The sequence below is a fragment of the Agelaius tricolor genome, unplaced genomic scaffold (assembly GCF_023055355.1).
Source record: "Agelaius tricolor isolate 1412-34295 unplaced genomic scaffold, bAgeTri1.0.p SCAF_59, whole genome shotgun sequence".
In the NCBI taxonomy this organism is placed as follows: Eukaryota; Metazoa; Chordata; class Aves; order Passeriformes; family Icteridae; genus Agelaius; species Agelaius tricolor.
Window position 1 is genome coordinate 951,225 of NW_027269319.1, and position 23,463 is coordinate 974,687.

Genomic DNA, 23,463 nt, shown 5'->3' on the forward strand with positions numbered 1-23,463 from the left:
TAGCTACGCTCCTGGTACTTGATTCACCACCAGCACACAGAACAAGAAGCCAGAAAAAGGCACGAGCTGAAAGCAGTGGGGATAGCAATAAAGAAGGGAAGGGGGGGCAGCTGTACCCATTGAGAGAAGTACCATTAGTAGGAAATCAAGGGAGACCAGTCATCGGGTATGTGTCAGCACGCCTGAACACCAGGGATGTAAGGGCTTTTAAAAAAGAAATGGGAAGGTTACTTGAAGATCCCCTGAGGGCATCTGAAAGGTTAGATCCGTTTCTAGGACCCAGTATTTACACCTGGACAGAGATTCAGTCAATTTTAAGTATTTTATTTAAAGCAGAGGAGAGGCAGCTGATAAGGCAGGCTGGCATGAGAATTTGGGATAGAGATCACCAGCAGGGACCTTTAGGAGAAATTAAATGGCCCCTGGCAGCCCCTAAATGGGACCATAACAATGACCAGGATAGGCAGAATATGGTGGATTTCAAGAATACAATTATTCAGAGAATCCGAGAAGCAGTCCCCAGAGGGCAAAATATTAGCAAGGCCCTGAATGAACGTCAGGGGAAAGATGAGTCACCCACAGATTGGTTAGAAAGGATAAAGAAGAGTATACAAATGTATTCAAGATTAGATCCTGATACAGCAGTGGGGGAAGCATTAATCAAAACTCACTTTGTAGCAAAGACCTAGGAAGATATAAGAAAGAAACTTGAAAAGTTAGACAGTTGGCAAGAGAGAGATTTGCAAGAATTGTTAAGGGAAGCACAGAGAATTTATATTCACAGAGATGAAGAAAAGGCCAAAGCCAAAGCTAAGATCTTTGTGGCTGTGGTAAAGGAGGTACAGAACAGTGGTGCATCTTCAGGGAATGCTAAAACCACGAGAAAAGTAACAGGTGAAGGTTCTAAAAAAACCTACCTGCTTTTACTGTGGTAAGGAAAGACATGTTAAAAGGTTTTGCAAGAAACGGGAGGCAGATCAAAAACTGTTTGACCAAGATTAATAGAGTCAGGGAATCTATTTATTAGGGACCAGACCATCGCAAGAGCCCTTGATAAAATTAAGAATAGGTCCCGAAGGTGAAGAATTCACCTTTTTAGTAGATACAGGTGCTGAAAGATCAACAGTGCAAAGATTACCAAAAGGATGCAAAATCAGCAAGAAAATAGCTCAAGTAATTGGAGCAAAAGGGGACGCCTTTAAGGTTCCCATTATTGAGCAAGTATTAATTGAAGCAAAGGGAAAAGTGGATATTAGTGATCTATTACTAGTTTCAGAAGCAGAATGCAATCTTTTGGGGAGAGACCTGATTCTTTCGTTAAAAATTGGCATCTAACCCCAAAATGATCAACTAACGGTACAGCTGTACAAATTGACAGAGCAAGATGAGAGTAAAATATATCCTGATGTCTGGTCCACTCCTGGGGAGATTGGTAAATTGGATATAGAGCCCTTAAAAATCACCATTGTAAACCCTGAGTTTCTTATAAGAGTGAGACAATACCCTATTCCACTAGATGGGAGGTGAGGGCTTGTAGAGAGCTTTTTGGATAATTGGTTAGCTGAGAAAAGACATTCCGATGTGATACCGATGGATAAGGGTAAGAGAAACAAGCTGAGAACTGAGCAACCAGTGCCTAATTACTGACGAAGGTCACAGTGACCTTCTCTAAAACGGGAAGACGGGGGAGAAAATTGCTTGCCAGAAAATGTAGCTATCCCAAAGTAGAGAAATTAGAAGAATGTACACATAGAAGCAAAATAATTGTTAAGAGATAGAAGTAGGTGTGTTTGATTTAAGTGTACTTTAACCAATAATGAGCTCAGCTTTTGCAATATGTATAAGCTTCATTAACACTAATATAAATATGTGTAGAGTTTCAATAAACTTCGAGATTTGCTATTCATCGCATATGGTGTGTCGCATCTCTCCCGCCGTTACGACAAATGGTGACCCCGGACGCGTTCCTTCGGGACTAGCCACAGTCGGAGGCGTAAAAGTCAAGTGCAGGTCCTTTCGCGGCTGGGGACGGCAAAAAACACCGCTGAAAAAAGAAGGTGTCAAGTGCCCTGGGTGAGCTCAGAGGAGTGCCCGGCTGCTACATGCTGTCGGACCTGAATAGAGCCGCAAGAAGCGCGCTATCGTCGTTAAAATGGATAAAGACAGGCAAGCAGCATATGATTTATTTACTGACTTTTTATGAGGGCGTCAGATTAGAGGAATAGATTTACAGAAAGAACTTCCTGGGTTGTTAGCTTATGGGTGTGCACAGGGGCTTTTTCGTAATCCACATACAGTGCATGAATTGTCGGAGTGGCGTATATTCGGGGATAAGCTGTGGCACGCAGTCATAGATGACGATAAGACCGCGAAAAAGTGGGGGAAGTTATGGCGAGTCGTTCATGATGAATTGCTAAAATACCAGGCAGAGGAAAGAGCTGCCCGGCAGGCCAGTGCAGCTCATGAAAGGAACAGGAGTTATGGGGACTGGTTTGGTTCCCTGCTGCCTCCTGTTACGTCCACAGTCAATCTGCCGCTGGCATCGCCTTCTACTTTAAACGGCAGTTCCCCACCCCCATCGGTGCCTGCTTTAAGCAGCACGGCCCCGCCAGCTTCGGCGCCTGTTTTGACGGGCACCCCCTCACCGATTTCGGTTCCTGCCTCGGGTGGCGGTCTGCCGCCGGCACCAGCATCTGCAATAAGTGGCGGCTCCCCGCCAACCCCAGCCCCCGCTCCAGACAACGGCTCCCCGCCGCTACCAGTTCCTCTTTCGGGCAGCAGCCCCCCCCCCGCGTGTCCTCCAGCCGTGCCGTCCGCGCCGCCTGTCCCGGTGTTAAGCCCTACACCTCCTCCGCTTAGCGGTTCGACCGTCCCCGGGTCGGACGGTGACCTTGCAAGGGCCGTTGCTCAGCAGCGAAGGGAGGCATGGGCGGCGGTAGCTAAAGAATTTATGGACACGGGGGATGAGGAGGCAAGATCGGCTGCTATGGAAATGGCCTGCCCGGTGATCTATTCTCCCCAGCCGGGCGGAGGGTTTCAAGCCACAATAACTGCCCTGGACTGGAAACTGTTATCGCAGTTACAATCCACAGTTAGTCAATTTGGAGTGACTAGTGAACCCACAAAACAAATGCTGGATTACATCTGGGGCACTCAGGTTTTGCTGCTGGCAGATTGCAGCACGGTAACGCGGCTCATTTTTACTCAATACCAACAGCTTTTATTTAATGCCCATTGGCAGGCGATTTGTCAGCAATGTGTCGCAGTGGTATGGCAACCAGGAGACCCGTTATATGGGGTGACCCTGGAGGAGTTAATGGGGTTCGGGCCGTTTCTTAGAACGGAGGCACAAGCATTGATTGGGCCCGAAAAGTGCAGGGAGGCTATGCGGTTAGCACGTTTAGCTATCGACAGAATTAAGGACCCGGGAGGAATTCCTTCTTACATGGGAATGAAGCAAGGTGCGGAAGAGTCTTTCGGAGCTTTTATAGACAGGGTAGCCAGCACTATTGAACGAGCAGGAGTCCCTGAATTCATGAAAGGGTCCATGCTCAAACAATGCGCACTTCAAAACGGCAATCAGCTTACCAAGAATGTGATAAATACCCTGGGGGCTAATTGGTCTATAGAGGAAGCTTTAGAGCGATTAGCTAATGTCCCGCTGGGATCACAGGCAATGTTAGTAGATGCTATTAAAGAGCTAGGGGCCGGGTTGCAGAGGCAGGCAGAGTCCTCTCAAAACCAAGTACTGGCGGCCCTCGCCCCACTCCAAGCAGCTGCAATAAATGCTCCACGAGCTCCATCCACTGGCCGATGCAGGTGCTACCGATGTGGAGGAACGGGACATGCGCCACGGGACTGTCCCGCCGTCAGTGTTTGGTGTAGCCGTTGCTGCCTGGACACCCACAATACCGGAATCTGCAGACGCCGCTCGGGAAACGGCAGAGCCAGCGCGCCCGCCAGCCGCCGCGCCCAGACACAAATAGCAGCTGTCACAACTTCGACTCAACCTGCCCCCAGCCCGCAACTGCCGGGAGCCTTGGACTAGACCTCGAAGCAGCAGCAGCCGTGACTTTGATGACTACTCGCCCGGAGAAGGTTCCAACTGGGGTAAAAGGGCCACTCATTATTGATGGCTTACCTATGGGGGCTCTGCTTTTAGGGCGTTCCTTGGCTACGATGATGGGATTATTTGTTTTATCTGGAGTAATAGATGCTGATTACACATGAGAGATTTCTATTATGGTGCATACTCTTTTTCCACCGATGCGGATCGAAAAGGGACAACGGATAGCTCAATTAATTCCTTTGCAGCAGTTGGCTAAAACTGTACCCCCTCGCCAGGCACAGTCCAGAGGAGAGCATGGATTCGGATCCACGGGGGGCCTTGCCCTTTTGACAATGAACTTAAATGAACGGCCAAAGCGCACTGTCATTTTGGACTATCGGGGTGAAAGGCGAACCTTGGAAGGACTGTTAGACACTGGCGCAGACTCCAGCATTGTGAGTCCGGATTTTTGGCCCCACAATTGGCCATTGCAGTCAACTACTATGCCAGTAACCGGAGTTGGAGGCCTGACACTTGCAAGGAAGACACCCATGCTATCTGTGACGGTTGAGGATAAAACGGTACGGGGTGTTTTGTCAGTTGTACCTTTGCCTCCTACTGTGCAGTGTCTAATCGGTCGGGACATTCTGGCTCAGATGGGTGTGGTTTTGACAAATGAGCGCCCTTTAGGCTAAGGGCCATTGCATGGACTTTCCCAATCCCATTGACCTGGACCACGAACACTCCGGTATGGGTTAAGCAGTGGCCTTTAAAAAGGGAAAGTCTCGAGCAGGTTCACATGCTGGTATACGAACAATATAAACAAGGACATTTACAGCTGTCGACAAGTCCATGGAACACGCCCATCTTTGTGATTAAGAAGAAGTCGGGAAAGTATCGCTTAATACATGATTTGCGAGCTGTGAATGAACAGATGGAGCCAATGGGAGCCCTACAACCTGGTTTACCTAACCCGGCTATGCTACCAAGGGACTGGCCACTTTTGATTATTGATCTGAAGGACTGCTTTTTTACTATTGCTCTGCATCCTCGAGATACTCGGAGGTTTGCATTCACTTTGCCGTCTTTAAACAGAGCGGAGCCGGACAAGAGATTCGAATGGGTTTCTCTTCCCCAGGGAATGCGGAACAGCGCCACCTTGTGTCAACTTTATGTCGCTGCAGCTCTACAGCCCTTGCGACATGCCTGGCCTGACACAATTATTTATCATTATATGGATGACATTCTATTTGCACAGCCAGAACCTTTTGCGCGTCAACAAATTCAGGCAATACATGATGCTCTGAAGCTCCATGGACTGACTGTAGCTCCTGAAAAAATTCAGTTGTCTGCACCGTGGAAATATTTGGGGTGGACACTTACTGATCAAATTGTTACCCCTCAGAAATTGCAATTAAACATCAAATTACATACATTGCATGATGTTCAGAAGTTACTGGGGGATCTACAGTGGCTACGCCCCATTGTTGGTATCCCTAATGACCTCTTGGACGAGCTTCGACCTTTACTGAAGGGGACTGATCCGGCACAGCCTGTTCGTATAGCCCCTGAACAGGCTGAGACACTGCAGCAGATATTGGACTGTGTTACACAAGGCAGTGTTCAGAGACGTGATCTCGACCTTCCTATACAGCTGACGGTTTGGTGCGGGCCAAAATTTTTACTGGGTGCACTTACTCAGCATAACAGAAAAACAGGGGAGACATGGGCCTTGGAATGGATATCTCCTCCACTTCAACAACAGAAAACCCTTCTTCAGAAAATTGAAAGTCTAGCTGATCTGCTTAAAAAGGGTCGTGAACGGACAATACAGATTATGGGAAAGGAACCTGATCAGATACAGATACCAATGAAAAAGGATACATTGACATGGTATCTGGCAAACAGTATGGAGTTACAAGAGGCCCTGCTGGGAGCTGGTAGCGTGACTGCCACTGATGATATTCCCAATGTACCATTGAATTGGGTAGGACAATGGGGTTGGATTCAATGCCCAAAAAGATCACTGAAGCCCTTATCGGATGCTACAACTGCCTACACTGATGCAGGAAGAAAATCTAAAACTGCTGCAGTGACCTGGCGAGAAAAGGGACAATGGCATCATCACATACTCCGAGCTACTGAGGTGGACACTTTACAAACTATGGAGCTTTTGGCTGTTGTATGGGCCATGATGCATTTCTCTGGACATCTTAACATTGTAACAGATTCTTTGTATGTTGCAGGAGTGTGTGAGAGAATAGAGGATGCCTCCATAAAAGAGGTTCAAAACAGGAGGTTACACGAGCTGTTTATGCAACTGCAGAGAGCAATTAGGCTAAGAAAGCATTCCTTTTGTGTTATCCATATCAGAAGTCACAAATGGGATATTGGTCTGGGAGAAGGTAACATGCGAGCAGATAAGTTAGTCTCAGTCACACAAGCAACTCCGATTCCCAAACAGACCATAGCCAGAGAGGCACACTCCATGTTCCACCAGAATGCAAAAGGCCTTCATAGAGAATTTCAAATATCTATGGAGGAGGCATGGGCAATAGTCAAAGCCTGTCCTATATGCAGTCATCATAATGGAGGCTGTGGTTTAGGTCTGGGAGTTAACCCAAGAGGGCTGAGCACAAATGAGACCTGGCAAATGGATGTCACACATGTGGCAGAGTTTGGAAGGATGAAGTATGTGCATGTTACCATAGACACTTACAGTCATTTTATATGGGCCACAGCACAGACTGGTGAGAAAGCAGGGCAGGTAGAGAGACATCTCAGCAGTTGTTTTGCAGTAATGGGAGTACCACAGCGTATCAAGACAGACAATGGGCCTGCTTACAGTAGCAAAAGAATAAAGCAATTTCTGCAAATGTGGGGAATAGAGCACATAACCGGCATCCCCAATTCTCCTACAGGACAAGCGATTGTTGAGAGAGCAAATGGTACCTTAAAAAGATATCTGAGTAAATATAAGGATACCAGAGACCCACAAGAGAGATTGTTAAAGTGCTTGTTTGTTTTGAACCACCTGTGTGTTTTTGGGGAAAACAAGGTTCCTGCTGTGATTCGTCACTATGTACGTGAAGCAGATGGTGTAAAGAAAGATGTGTGGGTGAGATACAAGGATCCCAAGTCAGGACAATGGCAAAGTCCTGCTAAGGTGTTATATTGGGGCCGCGGATATCTTTGTGTTTCTACTCCTACAGGACCTTTGTGGGTACCTGCTAAATGGACCCGAGCAGCTGTGTTTGATGGAACATCTCGACCGGCTGAGCGAAGGGGATCGTCAGCGGGTGGAGACGAAGCTGCTGATCATCCTTCGACCGATACTTCTCAAACTGAGAGGACACTGTGATGAATTTGAGGGCATGTGTTGCATGAATCTCTCTGATCATGCACAATCTGTACACTCACAGCTCTCTGAGTTACGGAGGTTAACTGGGAACTTACAGGTGGAATCAGGCCTTGGTATTGATGGATGGCTCAAATCTTTAAACTTAGGATCATGGTTACGTTCAATTATTAAGGTTAGCATTGTAGTAGCTATTGTAGTTTTGTTGTTAGTATTAGTTTTGCCTTGTTTTTGTATATGCTTGCAGAATATGGTGCGAAAGATGATAACTACTGCATTTAATCAAACTATGCTTGTTCAACAGAAAAACAGGGGAGATGTAGAGAGCTTTTTGGATAATTGGTTAGCTGAGAAAAGACATTCCGATGTGATACCGATGGATAAGGGTAAGAGAAACAAGCTGAGAACTGAGCAACCAGTGCCTAATTACTGACGAAGGTCACAGTGACCTTCTCTAAAACGGGAAGACGGGGGAGAAAATTGCTTGCCAGAAAATGTAGCTATCCCAAAGTAGAGAAATTAGAAGAATGTACACATAGAAGCAAAATAATTGTTAAGAGATAGAAGTAGGTGTGTTTAAGTGTGCTTTAACCAATAATGAGCTCAGCTTTTGCAATATGTATAAGCTTCATTAACACTAATATAAATATGTGTAGAGTTTCAATAAACTTCGAGATTTGCTATTCATCGCATATGGTGTGTCACATCTCTCCCGCCGTTACGACAAGGGCTAAAGCCAGTAATTGAAGAACTCTTAAAGCAGGGCAAGTTAGAAGAATGTATGTCACCCCACAATACTCCCATAATCCCTGTGAAGAAAAGTGATGGCAGCTACTGTCTAGTCCAAGACCTAAGGGCTGTTAATCAACGAACAGCCACAAGATTTCCTGTGGGAGCTAACCCATATACATTACTAAGTCAGGTTTCCTCTGACTATACTTAGTATAGTGTAGTGGATTTGAAAGATACCTTTTGGTCCTGTCCCTTAGAGGAGGGATGCAGAGACTATTTTGCCTTTGAGTGGCAAGATCCAGACACAAGGAGAAAACAACAATTAAGGTGAGTGGTACTTCCACAGGGCTTTACTGAATCCCCAAATCTTTTCGGTCAGGCTTTAGAAAGAATTTTACAAGATTTTGAAAGACCAGAAAGAACTAAACTAGTACAACATGTAGATGATCTATTAATTGCAGGAGAGAATCAGGAGCAAGTGAGAGAAGCAACAATCAGTCTGTTGAATTTCTTAGGAAAGAAAAGCCTAAAGGTTTCGAGGGCTAAGTTACAATTTGCTGAAAAAGAAGTGAAATATCTAGGTCACTGGCTGAGTAAAGGAACAAAGAAATTGGATCCTGAGAGAATATCGGGAATACTAAGTCTACCTTCACCTAATACCAAAAGGGAGGTACGACAACTCTTAGGGTTATTGGGATATTGTAGACAATAGATAGATAGATAGATATAGTCAAAAGGTGAAATTTTTGTATGAAAAACTAACAGTCAATACAATGAAATGGAACCAGGAAGATGAAAAACAATTTAAAGATTTGAAAGATGCTCTAATTCAAGCCCCAGTACTCAGCCTACCTAACTTAGATAAACCTTTTCAATTATTTGTAAATATGGCTGAGCAAACTGCTTATGGAGTGCTCACCAGGACTGAGGAGGAGACAAAAAGCCGGTGGGGTATTATTCAAAATTACTGGACCCTGTTAGTCAGGGATGGCCAATATGTTTACAAGCTATAGTAGCAACAGCCCTTCTGGTAGAGGAAGCAAAGAAAGTTACATTTGGAGCTCCCTTAACAGTATATACCCCTCACAATGTCAGAAGCATATTGCATCAAAAAGCAGAGAAATGGCTCACTGATAGCCAGATTTTAAAGTATGAAGCTATCCTGATACATTCCCCTGAACTGGAACTTAAGGTTACTCCAGCTCAGAACCCCGCTCAATTTCTTTATGGGGAGCCAGCTGAAGAGCTTGCTCATAACTGTGTGGAATTAATTAAATTACAAACAAAAGTGAGACCAGATTTAAGTGAGACAGAGCTATCTAGTAAAGAAAAATATTTTATCGCTAGCTCATCAAAGGTAATAGAAGGGAAAAGAAATTCAAGATACGCTATCGTAGAAGGAGAAAATCTGTCTGTAATAAAATGAAGAAAATAAGTGCGAGCTGGTCAGCTCAGGCTTGTGAATTATTTGCTTTATACCGAGCTTTAGAACTTTTAAAAGATAAGGTGGGGACTATTTACACTCACTCAAAATATGCTTTTGGAATTGTACACACATTTAGAAAAATCTGGATGGAAAGAGGTTTGATAAACACTCAAGGGAAGAAACTGATCCATCAGGAGTTAATAATCAGAGTGCCTGAAGCTCTGAAAGGGCCTAAGAGAATAGCTGTAGTACATGTAAGAGGTCATCAACGAGGATCAAGCTACTTAGCAAGAGGAAACAACATAGCTGACCAAGCTGCTAAGGGTGCAGCCTGTAAATTAAAAGAAACTATCCAGCTGAACACTTGTCCTAGGGTGACGTTATGATGCTTGTATCCCCATTCATGTGTTCTGTTAATGTTGGATATTATGTTCTGTACCTTTATGACCGGCTCTGAAGAGGGAAGGTTTTGTTTTGGTTTTCTTATCAGCCTGGTGGGACACAGAGACTGCAGCTTTTGCTTTTGCTGCTTTTGCTTTTTGCTTTTGCTCTCTTGCTCTTGCTTGCTTCGCTTCTGCTTGCTTTTGCTCTTTAGCTAGTTCAGCTAAACTGTCCAATTTCTTCCTGGACGGTTTCTCCTTTCCTTTTTCTGATCATTTCGAACCTGCTCCGGACTGGGACCTGAGAAACACCAAGATCCTGCACCTTCTGGCCTGCAGCAGCAGCCCCAGCGCCGGAGGGACTGAGAACAGAGTGACCACCCCCAGAGAGACTTTCTGAATTTGTCATCTTTTTCAGAGTGGTGTCATCTGGTATTGTTCATTTTGTGTGCTGGGGGGTGCTGTGCTTGTTAAATAAACAGGTTCTTTCCACTCCTCTCCGAGAAATCCTTCCTGAACCGGTTGGGGTGAGGGGCTGTGTGGGTTTGCTTACTGGAGGAGCCCTAATTTGGAAATTCTCCTCCAAATTTGCCCTAAACCTCGACAACACTATAGCAGAAATTCAAGAGGAGCTGCCAAAAAGGTATAGTACTCAAGAAGAAGAAGCTATAAAAAGATTAGAAGCTAAGAAAGAGCTGGGAAAATGAGTACTATCAGATGGGAGAGAGATTTTACCTAAAGCTTATGCTAGAAGGATTCTAAGCCAGTTACACCAACATACTCATTAGGGAACAAGAGCCTTATGTGATCATTTTTAAAAATATTATAGATGTATTGGAATTTTTGAAATAGCGAAACAAATAACACAGGGGTGTTTGACATGTCAAAAGGTTAACAAAAAGGTAATGAGACAAGCTCCAACCGGTGGTAGAAAAATAGCCTACCGACCATTTGAAAGGGTTCAGGTGGATTATACTGAATTACCAAGGGTGGGCAGATGGAAATACTTGTTAGTATTAGTAGATCAACTAACTCATTGGGTGGAGGCCTACCCAGCTGCCCGAGCCACAGCGAAGTTTGTGGTTAAAATATTGTTGGAACAAATCATTCCTCGATTTGGGGTTATCAGGGCCATTGATTCTGATCAAGGCTCCCACTTTACTTCCAGCATCATAAAAGGAGTAACACAAGCCATGGGGATTTCCTGGGAATATCACACCCCTTGGCACCCCCAGAGCTCTGGGAGGGTAGAAAGAATGAACCAAACAATAAAACAGCAGTTAACAAAATTAATGATTGAAACCCAAATGTCATAGGTAAAATGTTTTGGAGCGGTGTGGCCGGTAGAGCATGCCCAGGCTAGATGACCAGCCCATCTCCAGCCAATGGGGCGCTTCCCCAACTTGAAGCCGGGTCCCGCGCCTAAGGCGATAATCCGCCTTGAGGACGTAGGCCGCTGAACTCCAACCCGCAGGAAAGAAGAGGCGTCTCTCAGTCTCTTGTATGATTGGGTTTATTGGGCCCCAGAGAGACCAAACACTCCCAATAGATCCAGAGGCTGAGAGCCCCGAGGTGAGGAAAACCTCGGGTTATAAAGAAGGTGGGAGGGGAGGGGGACAACAAATCAGGAGAGAGAAGGGAAGGATACATTGAGGATTGACATAATGGCAAAACCAATCATACACAACTAAGGGAGGGGCCCCGGTCCCCGAGCCAATCACCCGACACCCTGGCCAGAAGTTTCTGGAAAAAGAGGCAGGGGTGCCGAGTGACAGGCAAGCAACCGGGGGTGGAGAAGTAAAAGGATACATGTCGTAACCATGGAAGTTGGGGAGGGGTTTGGGGATTGACAGTTAACTGAGTTAGGACAGAACCTTTTATCATGACAAAAGAAAGGGGGAACAGAACCAACTCAAAACGAACCACAACAATGTTTACCTTTAGCATTGCTTAATATAAGGAAGCTTCCAAATACAGATACGGGACTTTCTGCATATGAAATGCTTTATGGAATGCCTTATTCCCAGGAAATACCCCAAACATCAGTAGTCATAGCCGATATGACTATTCAAAAATACATTCAGAAGACGGGACAACATGTCCTAGAACTAAGGGAGAAAGGGGTAATTGCTCAATCAGCCCCTCTCGGATTTAGCATACATCAAATAAAACTGGGTGACTGGGTGCTGATTAAAAGCTGGAAGGAAGAAAGTTTGTCTCCTAAGTGGGAAGGTCCATATTTAACTCTACTGACCACTGATACAGCTGCCCGAACTGCGGAAAAAGGCTGGACCCACCCGTCGCGGGTCAAAGGACCAGTGGAACCACCGACAGAGACGGAACCACCGACAGAGACGGAACCACCGACAGAGACGCCTGCTGAATCCCAGTGGAGAATTGCATCTACCCCTGGAGAACTGAAAATCAAGTTAAAAAGGAACTGATGTATGTCACGAAAACACTCCTACCTTAAGCTTCAAACCTACCAAGGGGACAGATCCCTAATGCTCTCTGCTGTAATTGTATGAAAGAAATAGAGAAAGAAACTGATAAAACTTTGTGGGCTGCAGTAAAGAAAGGATATATTAAAACAAGAGATAAAGATTGGTGGAGAACCTGGGTACACGGAACAAGAGCAGGAATTGATTTGCAGGAAGTACCAAAGGCCAAATTAGAAAAAGTAGAGTGTGACAAGAGCAATTGGATACCAGACGAATATCAAATTAAACAAAAGAGTGGCAGGAAGCCAAGTATCGCTGGAAGAGGGGGAGGCACATACACCAACCCTATTGCAGTCGCACATCCCTTGAACTCAGGGGCCAATTGGCCTAAACTAAAAAGAATCTGACCACAACCACGATAAAGAGAGATCTGAAGGCTCATGAGGCAAAAGGCAAAAATGAAATGGAAAATATCAGTGACTAAATCCCAAGGTATAAACTCTGCTACCGAGAAGATCTACATCTCGGCCCTTGGATGCAACCCAAGGGGCCTTGAGAGAGGTAGAGAGTTAAACCCCTTGAGGATTATTCTCACTGTATTGATCATTGCCTCCCAGGCAATGGGTCTTAGCCTCACTCCTGAACTCCACAAAATTCACGAGCGAGCTGCAAGATCAGAGCCTATTGCTCCAGCTGTCTGTGACAAATGCAATCACACTGTCTGATTCGGGGGAAAAATGGAATCAATGTTCATGGCACATTCCCATGTTAGTGAAGTGTGCTATGACCATAACCAATTAAAGATGTGCACTATGGGTGGAAAATGATACTAGGTTGAAGAAAATTTAAAACATAGACTGAAGGTTTCTCCCAAGGATGAGCCCGTGTTAACCAACCTTCTCAAAGAGGATGATGAATGAATTTGTCTGTGATACACCAAATTCTTTTGTTTAGCAAGGGACAGAGAAGGAAGAGACCCAGAGAGTAAAATAAAACAAATGACTCAAAAATTACAAAAGCAAGAATCAGCAGCAAAAAAGAAACGGGCAGAACAAGAAAGGCTAAAGAAATTGAGTGAAAAATACAGTTAGAACAGCAATATGGTGATTGGAGTTTTCTGACTTCAAATAAGAACCTTTTTGTAGATCTAATGCAAGAAATTGCCACAGAATTAGAGTTATCCAACTGTTAGATTTGTGAAGGATTAAAATCAGCCAAAAAGTTGCCATGGAGAGGTGAGGGTCTAGCTCCAAAGCAATTCCTAAAATGGAACCACACTCAAATTTCCAAAACATTGAAGCGGCTTGAAGGATAGATTTTGAATCAACGAATAATAGGGACAGTTTGCATCAGCAGGGAGGGGAGAAAATATACTGAAGTGGTAAGGTATACTCCCTGCACTACTTTAGCCGTGAATTCAAACAATAATGCTAGAATTTGGCAGCCAACACCTCCTGCTGGATACTGGAGCTGAAATAAAGAGAAAAATTGCGAATGGAACAACAAAACAAATTTGTGCTGGCATAAAAGTCCTGGAGCTAACCCTTACCAATCCCTGGAGACCCTAAGAATATACTGGGAAAAACCTGAAGCTGTAAATGACCCATGGAAAGCCCCAAATGGTATATATTTGATTTGTGGGCAAAAGGCTTACAGTGAACTGCCCCGTAGATGGAAAGGATCCTGAACTTTAGGCATTATACAACCCTCCTGCTTTGTACTACCAAAGTCCAAGAGTAACCTGTTAAGAGCACCCTTATATAAAACCTTAAAAGATAAAAAAGAGAATTGAAACTAGAATTTCCAAGGGCAGGAGGGGACCAAAAATGGAGAGAAGAAGAGTGGCCGGCAGAAAGAATAATAGATTATTACGGGCCAGCCACTTAAGCTCAAGACAGAAGCTGGAGATATAGGACCCCAATTTACCTGTTGAATAGGTTGATCAGACTGCAAGCAGTAGTAGAGGTAGTCTCGAATCACTCCTCAGAGGCCCTGGACTTGTTAAGCCGGCAGCACACTCAGGTGCAGGCTTTTGTGTATCAGAATCAAATAGCCTTGGACTATTTGCTGGCCGAAGAAGGGGGCGTGTGTGGGAAATTCAATGAGTCAGAATGCTGTGTTGAGATTGATGATTACGGAGAAACCATCCAGGATTTGGCAGCAGAGATCAAAAGGGTAGCTCATGTCCCTGTCCAAAAATGGAATTCCATTCTTCAAGCCTCATGGTGGGACCAGATGCTTAGAAGAAGAGCTTAGTAGAAGAAAATAGGGTTCCTGATATTGTGCTCATTAGCTGGGTTATTGTTTCTACCTTGCCTTATTCCATGTTTTATCCGACTAATCTACTCAGTTATTCAAAGCATGCAGATTGCAGTAACTGACATGGAATTGGCTACCGGAGATGTTAGTCGATTTGAGAAAAGAGCTAAGATAACCAAAATAATGAAATTAAAGAAAAGAGACCAAAAAGAGAAAGCTTCCAAAGTTTTGGCCAGATTTGAAGCCCAGACATGAATGAGTAAGTTAAATGAAAATTTATACAAGTGGGGAGGGACTGTGAGATGCAAAGCTGTGTTTCATGTCAGATACAAACAGGCGAAGTGTGTACTTGCGAATGCGAAATGTGTGGACATCGACAATGGGATAGTTGTGAATTCTGACAGATGAAAATAAAGCATGGAAAAAGGCCTTTGTACCTATTTTTTGTTTGCAATTAACCCTGGTTGATTTAGAAGCATTAGAATTAAGGTGTTAAGGATGTTGCTTTTTGCTTGCATTTAATCCATAAAAAAGCTCTGCAATAATAACCTTTTGAAGTATAATTTTAGAATATTACTTGTATCCTTGAAACTATAGCTTTAGAATATATATATATATATATATATATAGGAAATATACTTATCTCACGCCTTATTGAAGCAGAGAAAAACAGTTTGAGAAAGGAAGATGAACATCACCTCAAGGATTTATGGTTTTGACCAAAGAGAAGCTGGACATCACTGTTATGAGATTTATAGCCTCTGCAATTAAAAGGTAGACCCACATCTGGGGAGCTGGACTCCACCAGGTGAGATTTGTCTTTCTTCTTTCGGAAACTGGACCATCACCATCTGGAGATACTCCTTTGAAAATACATCCTGAGAAATTCAAATCACAATAGTGTATAGAATTGTGATATAATAATTTTGGAATAAAAATTGCTGATGAGTAAAAATTAGAAATAGAAACTGTTGAAAAAAAACTGATGAGTACCCCTATAAATACCTGTAACCATCAATTATCGGTGTGCAGTTGGAGGGAAAACTTTCCCCACTGTACCCAGCACTGTATTGCTCATACTTTACCATATTAAATAATAAATTGATTGCTGCTTGAATATTGGCCTAGTCAAGCTTCTTATTCATAACAGTCAGAGCCTTGCTCAACTGAAAAAGCAGAAAGATCAGAAAGGGTGCTTCCAAAAGCCCATCACATTGTTTTTATTCTGCTCATCTGGCTTAAGTTTGCAACTCAATGTGTGACTGCAGTTAAACTGATGGGAGAGGGAAAAAAACAAAAAAAAAAAACCCAAAAAATACCCCAGAAACAAGCTCATGACAGGGCCATGACATGCAACAAGAAGAATCACTGGTGTGCATTTCATGGACCCTTCTCAATCCTATTAAAGTCCTGTAGTCCTGGTTTAAAACAGACAGGTATGAAACAACTTTGAGAGACAGAGACTAAAATGGCTGGTGGATATTTTTTTAAAAATGAGGAAAATGACCCAAAAGGTGGTTTTTATAACATTTTAAAATATACTGCATAAAAATTAACAAGTGCAATAAATAAGAATTTAAAAAATAAGTGCTTTGGTATACAAATAACTAGAAACAGAAAAATGTGAAAATATGAATGCACATTTTCATAAAAGTACGAAATTGCTGAAATTACAGACAATACATACATATACATATACTGAACTACAATACAAAGGTAGAACTGGACTTGAATGATCTCTTTTTCCATTGCTGGAGTTTTTTCCTTGTGAAGAGGAGCTCTAGGGTATTGCTGAAGGAAAGTGACACGAGCAGGACGGGGCAGCGAGCCGTGCTCCATGCAGAGGCTGTCAGGGGCTGCCCGGAGAGCGCCCTGCTGCAGCCAGAGCCCTCCTGCCCTGGAGCCCAGGAGCAAAGGGCCAGGGCAGCCACCTCCTCCTTGTCCTGACCCTGCCACCGCTCCCTGCTGCTGCTGCTGAGGGAAAGAGAACCAAAGGCCATCAGTGGAGAACACCAGGGCAGCGCTGCCGCAGCCTGGCCTGTGCTGCCCTGCCTTCAGCGCCCTGCGGAGCCATGTGGCATCCTGGGCAAGGAGCAGCAGCTGGCGTGTGCCTGTGGGGCTCCTGAGAGCTGGCATGTAACTGGGAGAAGCTGCCCCAGCCCTGGTCCTGCCCTCTCCAAGCTGCGGCAGCAGCGCAGACTCCGTCTCTGCACAACTACCCGCAGTGCCCACAGTCCACTGGGTGCCCTTGCCTGCCCAGGGGATGCCCTCCCTCAGGGTGCCACAGCTCCATGGCCACACTTGGGGGAACAAGTGAGCACAGCTTGGCCAGAAGAAGAGGTCACCTTTGCTTCCCAAAGTCACCTGATGAGAGGTCAAGTACTCGTCCATCACCATGTATACCGTGCACTAGTGTTAACTAAGGATTTATATTTTTGTGGTTCTGATGTGTTAGGCTAATGAATTTACACAGTCTATTTTTCCACATTTTTTCTTAGCCTCTACCTGCCTAGAGGCAGGGCCCCTCTAAGCCTGGTTATTCTTTTTTTTTTTTTTGGATATATGTTTGGGAGGTTTTTTAAAGAGGATTGGATATGTTGTTACCATTATTGTACTTGGTAGTTTGCTTATGGGCTGTTGGAGTTTCTTTTTTGGTGGAATTTTTTCTTTGAGTCTTGTTGTCTTTTAATTTAAGTACCCACTGTGCCAGAGCAGTAGTAGATTTTTTTAATCTTATTTCTTTATGTTTTCTGTATTGTTACATAAGAAGAATTATAATTTAGTTTGTGGGGTGTACTTTCTCTCCCTGTCTGGTGGATGTTTGTGTTTGGTATTAGAACTTCTGATTTGTATTGTTGAGATTTGGAGAAAGGTTTCTTTCATCTCCTTTCTGAGATTTTGGTGGTTTTCTTTTATTTTGTCTTCTAATTTTTGTAGATGTGTTTCTACAGTTGTGGTTTTTGTACGTGCTGGGTTACATATAGTACAGTATGCATTACCTGCATATGTTTGGAGCTTCTTTGCTATATTAAGTAGGGTTTCTTTACTGTTATCTTGCTTTATTATTGCTAAAGTAGAAGTGCATTCTTGTGGCCCAAGTCATACAAGTTTTTGTCACATCAGGGATGTATATGGTACTAAGTTTGGATTTATAGTGTTTATATAATCTGAGAAGACAATTTTTGTTATTGTAATTTTTCTTAAGAGTTTAATCTTTTGTTCTGTGGTCTTCCAATGGGTTTGTTGCATATAGAGATCATCTGTATTCAGGTATCTTTGTGCCACACTTCCCAGGATCTGTGCCCAGAGATTGTGAGGGTCAGCCCCTCTCATAATTTTTTGGTTGGTAACTGGATTATGTGGCAGTGATCTTAAATGCTTTGCTTTAGTATTATTTGGAATTGCAGTTTTGCTTGTAGTATCTTAAAGATGGACTAATTAATTAACTATAGATTTATCAGGTCGTTGAGTGTAATCTTAGGTTACAAAAATTTTTTAGGGAAAAGGACTTAATACTGACTTGATTTTGTTAGTTTTTGGTTTTGAGGATCTTTCTCACGGATCGTCATCATTGTTTATTGGTAATTGGTTAAAAATGTGGTTTTGTCTGTTGTGGTAGTAGTAACAGCTATTGGCTGAGGTTTACTCTTTAGCTGCAGGCTTAGGCTTCTCGTCTGGTTTAGCTATAGGCTTAGGTCCACTGTTTGCTTTAGCTACAGTTTGAGTAGCTGGGGTGTTGGCTGTAGCCTGAGTGACTGGAGTAGCTGCTGATTGATTTTCTTACCTCCCTGCTTCTATTTGTTGCTTTACAGTATCTAGTAGTGTGTGATAAGCATATGCCAGGGCCTAGCTTATTGCAAGGATTTTTTTTTCTTTAGTGTCATTATGGTACTTCTTTTTTAGGTATTTCTCTACTTCAGTTGGGTTTCGTATTTGGCTACGTAAAGGAAAATCTTAGGTTATATGGTCAGAAAATTTTTCCAGAGTTTGGTTTATATCTTCTCATTCTTTACACTACTCAGAATTTTCCATGCTTGGGTTTATTTCTGGGTCAGGGGTCTCATGAGCTGTTTTGGATATCTCAGCCCTCCTTCTAGAGAAGTTGTAGACTATATAAGGGAAGCTTATGAGATTAAATACTAGGAAGGTGGTATCCTTGGCATTCAGGGGAAACGGAAAATTCTTAAAAAGTGACTTAATAGATTCAAGGGAGAAGAAGGAGAGGAAAGGTTGAAAAGCCTCATCCCATCCCCTGCCCCTCTTCTAACGAATTGGGTGTAATAATTACTAATAAACCCCCAAAACATGCTACTGGATCTAGGACACAGGGGAGGATGAAGAAACTATGAACCAAACCTATCTTGAACAGATTTCAGTACTTTTGTAAACTCCCTATAAGTTATTATGACTGAGCCCAGCACAATAGTTATTCTAACCCACGCCCCTCTACTGTAAAAGCTATGTGTTAGGGACAATACTGGAGCTATTTTGGATAAGAAAATAATCTTAGGGACTAGAAAGGTATTAAAACCTATAAAAAAGAAGCCTGGGGACTAGAAAGACATGAAGGCTTCTGCCCTGAGAGACACTATGAATTCAAGCAATATGGCTACTCATTGCTTTATCCTAATAAAGAGTGAGCACAACTAAAATGCAATCAGTACAGAGTTTTTTCTACTTAATAAACCCCACGTTGAGGGCCAAAATTTCTGTTTGTCCTGGTTTAGGGAACATTTGGGAGAAAACTTTGAAAGGGATTTCTCCTAGAAAGCAAAATAAGTGGCTCTTCAAATTGGTTGGGGGAAAAGATTTCTTTGGAGAAAAGTGGAAAAATTGTTTATTTAAAAGGTAAATAATTTACTAGCGCAAAAAAATGGACAGTATTAAACCATAAAACCTCTTGTTGCTTTAAAAGATATGACAAATTCAGAAAGTCCCTTTTGTGGGTTGTAGCTAGGCTCACTCAGTCTTTTATCAGTCCCTTTTATCAGGAGCACAAAGGCACTGGATTCCAGTGCTGGAAATGCCACAGGCCAGGCTGGGCTCAGTGGGCCACAGTGGTTGCCCATGTGTCTCTTCTGTACAGTGCAATTTAAAAATCTTTCTTCCGTATTATCTCTGCCCTTCTTTTTCTGTTTTAGCTTACAAATGTACATGTATCAGCATGCACATGTATCAGAAATGTCTTTTTTTTTCCTACATCACTTCCTGCCTAATCATTTCTTTTTATCCTGTTCTGATGCTTTGCTATTGACATATGTTTTATTCTAAGTGCAGTCCTGTTTTCTTGAACATGGAAGTTTTATAATGCAATGCTGTCATTCACCTGCTTTCATGAAACCCTTCCTTAATATTAGCACAAGTAACTCTGTGGTTCCTTTCTGCTTTGTAGATTTGGGAAACTCAAGTCCTGCTCAGCTACAAAAATAATAAAAACTCCCCTAAGAGCTTAAGTTAATGGTAAAGCAACTGCAGCTGCTTATTCACTGCATAGAAATTAGGAGAAGTTTTTTGCAAGAAATTTGCATTCACATTGCAAATATTGAGGAATGCAGTGCAAGGACAATGAGCATCCCTCAGTTATCCAGACAGACTGATGTCACTGGCAAAATTCCCTCTTTTCCAAAGGGTTTTCATTTGCTTTGGCTGTACTTTATATGGCTGCAGGTCACATTTCCCTTGATTTAAGGAAATCTCTTGGCAGTTCTTGAAGAAGTTGCCCTTGGAGGAATTACTCAGTTCTACAGTCCTCATTATATGCCCTGTTTTAAAAGGCTGTTATGCTATTTTCCCTCTCTCTGTGTTTTTACACTTGTTCAAGAAGGTTTTCTTTCTAAGAATATTAATCACAATATCCCAAAGGAGTAAAAAAGTTATTGGATATTTGTTCTCTAAGTATTAAAAAAAAAAAAAAAAAAAAAAAATCTGTAAAAATACTAGATGTAAAATGCAAATAAAAATAAACTTGAGAGATCTCCCAAAACCTTAAGAAAAAACCCCAATGTATTCTATAAACACCAGATCATTCATCTACAGAATACAAAAAGGAGCATGTTCTAGAGACAAAATTTGTGCAACGGTTCTGCACAGAACTATATGCTTTCAAGCTTTTTGCCCTTCAGGGGCTGTGCCATTCTCTCAACTGTAATGCTCTGAGCATGTTCTGCTCACCATGGCAGCTTTCTGCTCTCCCCTGGTACAGATCACCCTCCCAGCAAAGGGGGAGTGCAGCCACCCCAACTCGCAGCCCGTTCCCACACAGCAAGAACCTGAAGGAGAGAGATGGCTTTCACCAGCTGCTGTGGGTTCTAATAGTGCCACCTCTTGGCTGCTGAAAGCCTGAATTTCTGTGCCCTCTTCTCCTTCCCTAAATGTTACATTCTCCACCCCAAACCTGCAAACTGTTCCTCTCATCCAGGAGGAATGCCTACCCCACCTGTACTTCAATGCCACCACCTGGCTCAGCCTCCTTTCCTTAGACCTACAGTTTTTTTCCCAGTACCTCCTCTTTAGAAAGGCATATTCCAGAACTTAGCAAAACAGCAGGGGTGATGAATGGATTGAGAGCAGCCCTCTGGAGAAGGACTGGGAGAGATTCTTGAGAAGGAAACATTGGATATGAGCTGGCATTGTGTGCTGGCAGCCCTGAAACCCCTCTGTACCTGTGTCTAAAGAGAGATGTCCAACAGGCCAAGGGAGGGAATTCTGTCCCTCTGCTCGAGTGAGAGCCAGGAGCAGGATGCCCATGGCTGTTGTGGATGTCCCATCATTGGTAGTGTTGAGGGTCAGGTTGGGTGAGGGACTGAGGAACCTGGTCTAGTGGAAAGTGTCCCTGACCATGGCAGAGGGCTTGGACTAGATGATCTCTAAAGGTCCCTTCCGTCCCCACCCTTTCTGTCATTTCATCATTTCAGAGCACATGGGACAGGAGAGAAAAAGAAATGAAATGTGATCATGGCAGTGAGTTAATGGGGGATGTTCTGGGGCACTGATGTGCAAGGAACTCAAGATGAAATCAGCACCTTGGCCAAGAGTCCTCTTAAAGCATGAAATGCAAACCTGGACTATCTGTGGCCTTAGTTACCCCAGGAAAAAGGGAATATCTTGATACTCTGAAATTCCATCTGCTGCCTGCATATTTAGATGGTTAAAAGTCCAATTCCAAATGAAAAGGAATATAGCTGCATACTTTGACAGGCACTTACTCCTAATAACAACACAAAGAAGTCCTGATGAACAAAATTCCATCTTTTTCCGTGTGGACTGTGAAGCACCAAAATATGGCAACAGACATCCTCTGTTTGCACAGGCTTGAAAAGAGATCTCTGCACCCTGAGGCAGAGCCATGTGGTGGCTGCACACAGCATCCTTGCCTCACACCAGCCAAGCCTCAAACCAGGACAAATTAGTTCCAAGTGAAGAAAGAACTGTTTGGGCTGATGACTCTCAGGGATGACAACAGCCAGAGGCAAGAGGGGATGATGGCACAGTATGGCCCACGTGGTGATGGGTCCTGGGCTCTCCAGAATCATGACAGGGTTCCTCTGGTCCTTGTTCCCCACTTTGGAGGGACAGCAACTCCAGCTCCCTCCTGAGGCTCCTTCCTCCTGCTGGGGAGGAGCACAAAGGCACTGGATTCCAGAAACACAGACACTTGGGAAGTGGAGAGGGATCTGGCACAGTGGGCAAGTGCTAGTGGGAGCGGATGGGGCTGGAGCAAAACATTCCTTCCTGCTTCTCCCTGAAGCAGGGACACAACCCACCGGGGTGGGAGACTCACCTAGGCTGGCACCAGCACCCAGGTTCTCCAAATCCCAGCATTGCCCAGGGAAAGGCAGTGACAGGAGGAGGCATCATCCAGCCACGGGCAGTCCATGCTGACTGGTCCCAGCACTCCGCTCCTCACAGAAAACCTTGGCGAGCTGTCAGGAGCGGGGATGAGACACTGGGCCACAGACACATGATGCAGGTGGCCAAGGCAGAGCAACATGGACAAGCTGAACACAAGAAAAATATTTTCATCTTTTTCTTGACAACATGCACTGGTGGGGACATTGCCTGCTGATGGAGTGTGACATCAGCGAGAGGCAGATTGTGACATCTCGTCCCTCCCTGCTTATATTCAGACACGGGCAGAGATGGGGCCAGTCAAGCTCTGGCCTGACCTCCTACGGAGCGTGACTGTGAGGTGTGGAGGATCGATCCAGTTTCTCTGGTGCTGAGTGGTGCCTGTTCTTGGCAGGTCCCAGTGCCAGTCCCAGAGCAACCAGCAGGGTCTCCCCAGTCCTGCCTAGTTGGGGCAGCCAGGCATTGCGAGTGCTTGCAGCAGAGCGTGAGTTGTGCAGGAAAACATTCCCCCAAGGAAACATCCCTTCAGGGTGGCCATGGGGCTTCAGGGGGCTGGGGGGCGTCCTCCTCTAGCAGTCTGGCCATTCCTTCCTCCCCTCTCCTGCAGGGTGTGACACCAGCAACAGAGAACAGCTCCTGATCCTCAGTGCTCCCCATGTGCTGCAGAGGCCAAGTATGGCCACAGAGATGGGCGGCAGCTGTGCCATCTGCCAGGACACCTGGCACGATGTGGCTTCTGCTCAGCCCTGTGGCCACCACTTCTGCCGGGGCTGCATCCTGCAGTGGGCACAGATAAATCCTGTGTGCCCACTCTGCAGAAGAGCAATAGAGACTGTCAGGTTTTCTGACAATGCGGGCGAGTCTCTGGAGATTTCCATCACAGCCCCTGAGCAGCGGCCAGCGGCCACGAGCTCTGCAGGGAGAGCTCCCGGTGGCCAGGACGAGAACAGCCCCCATGGCCCTGTGCTGGC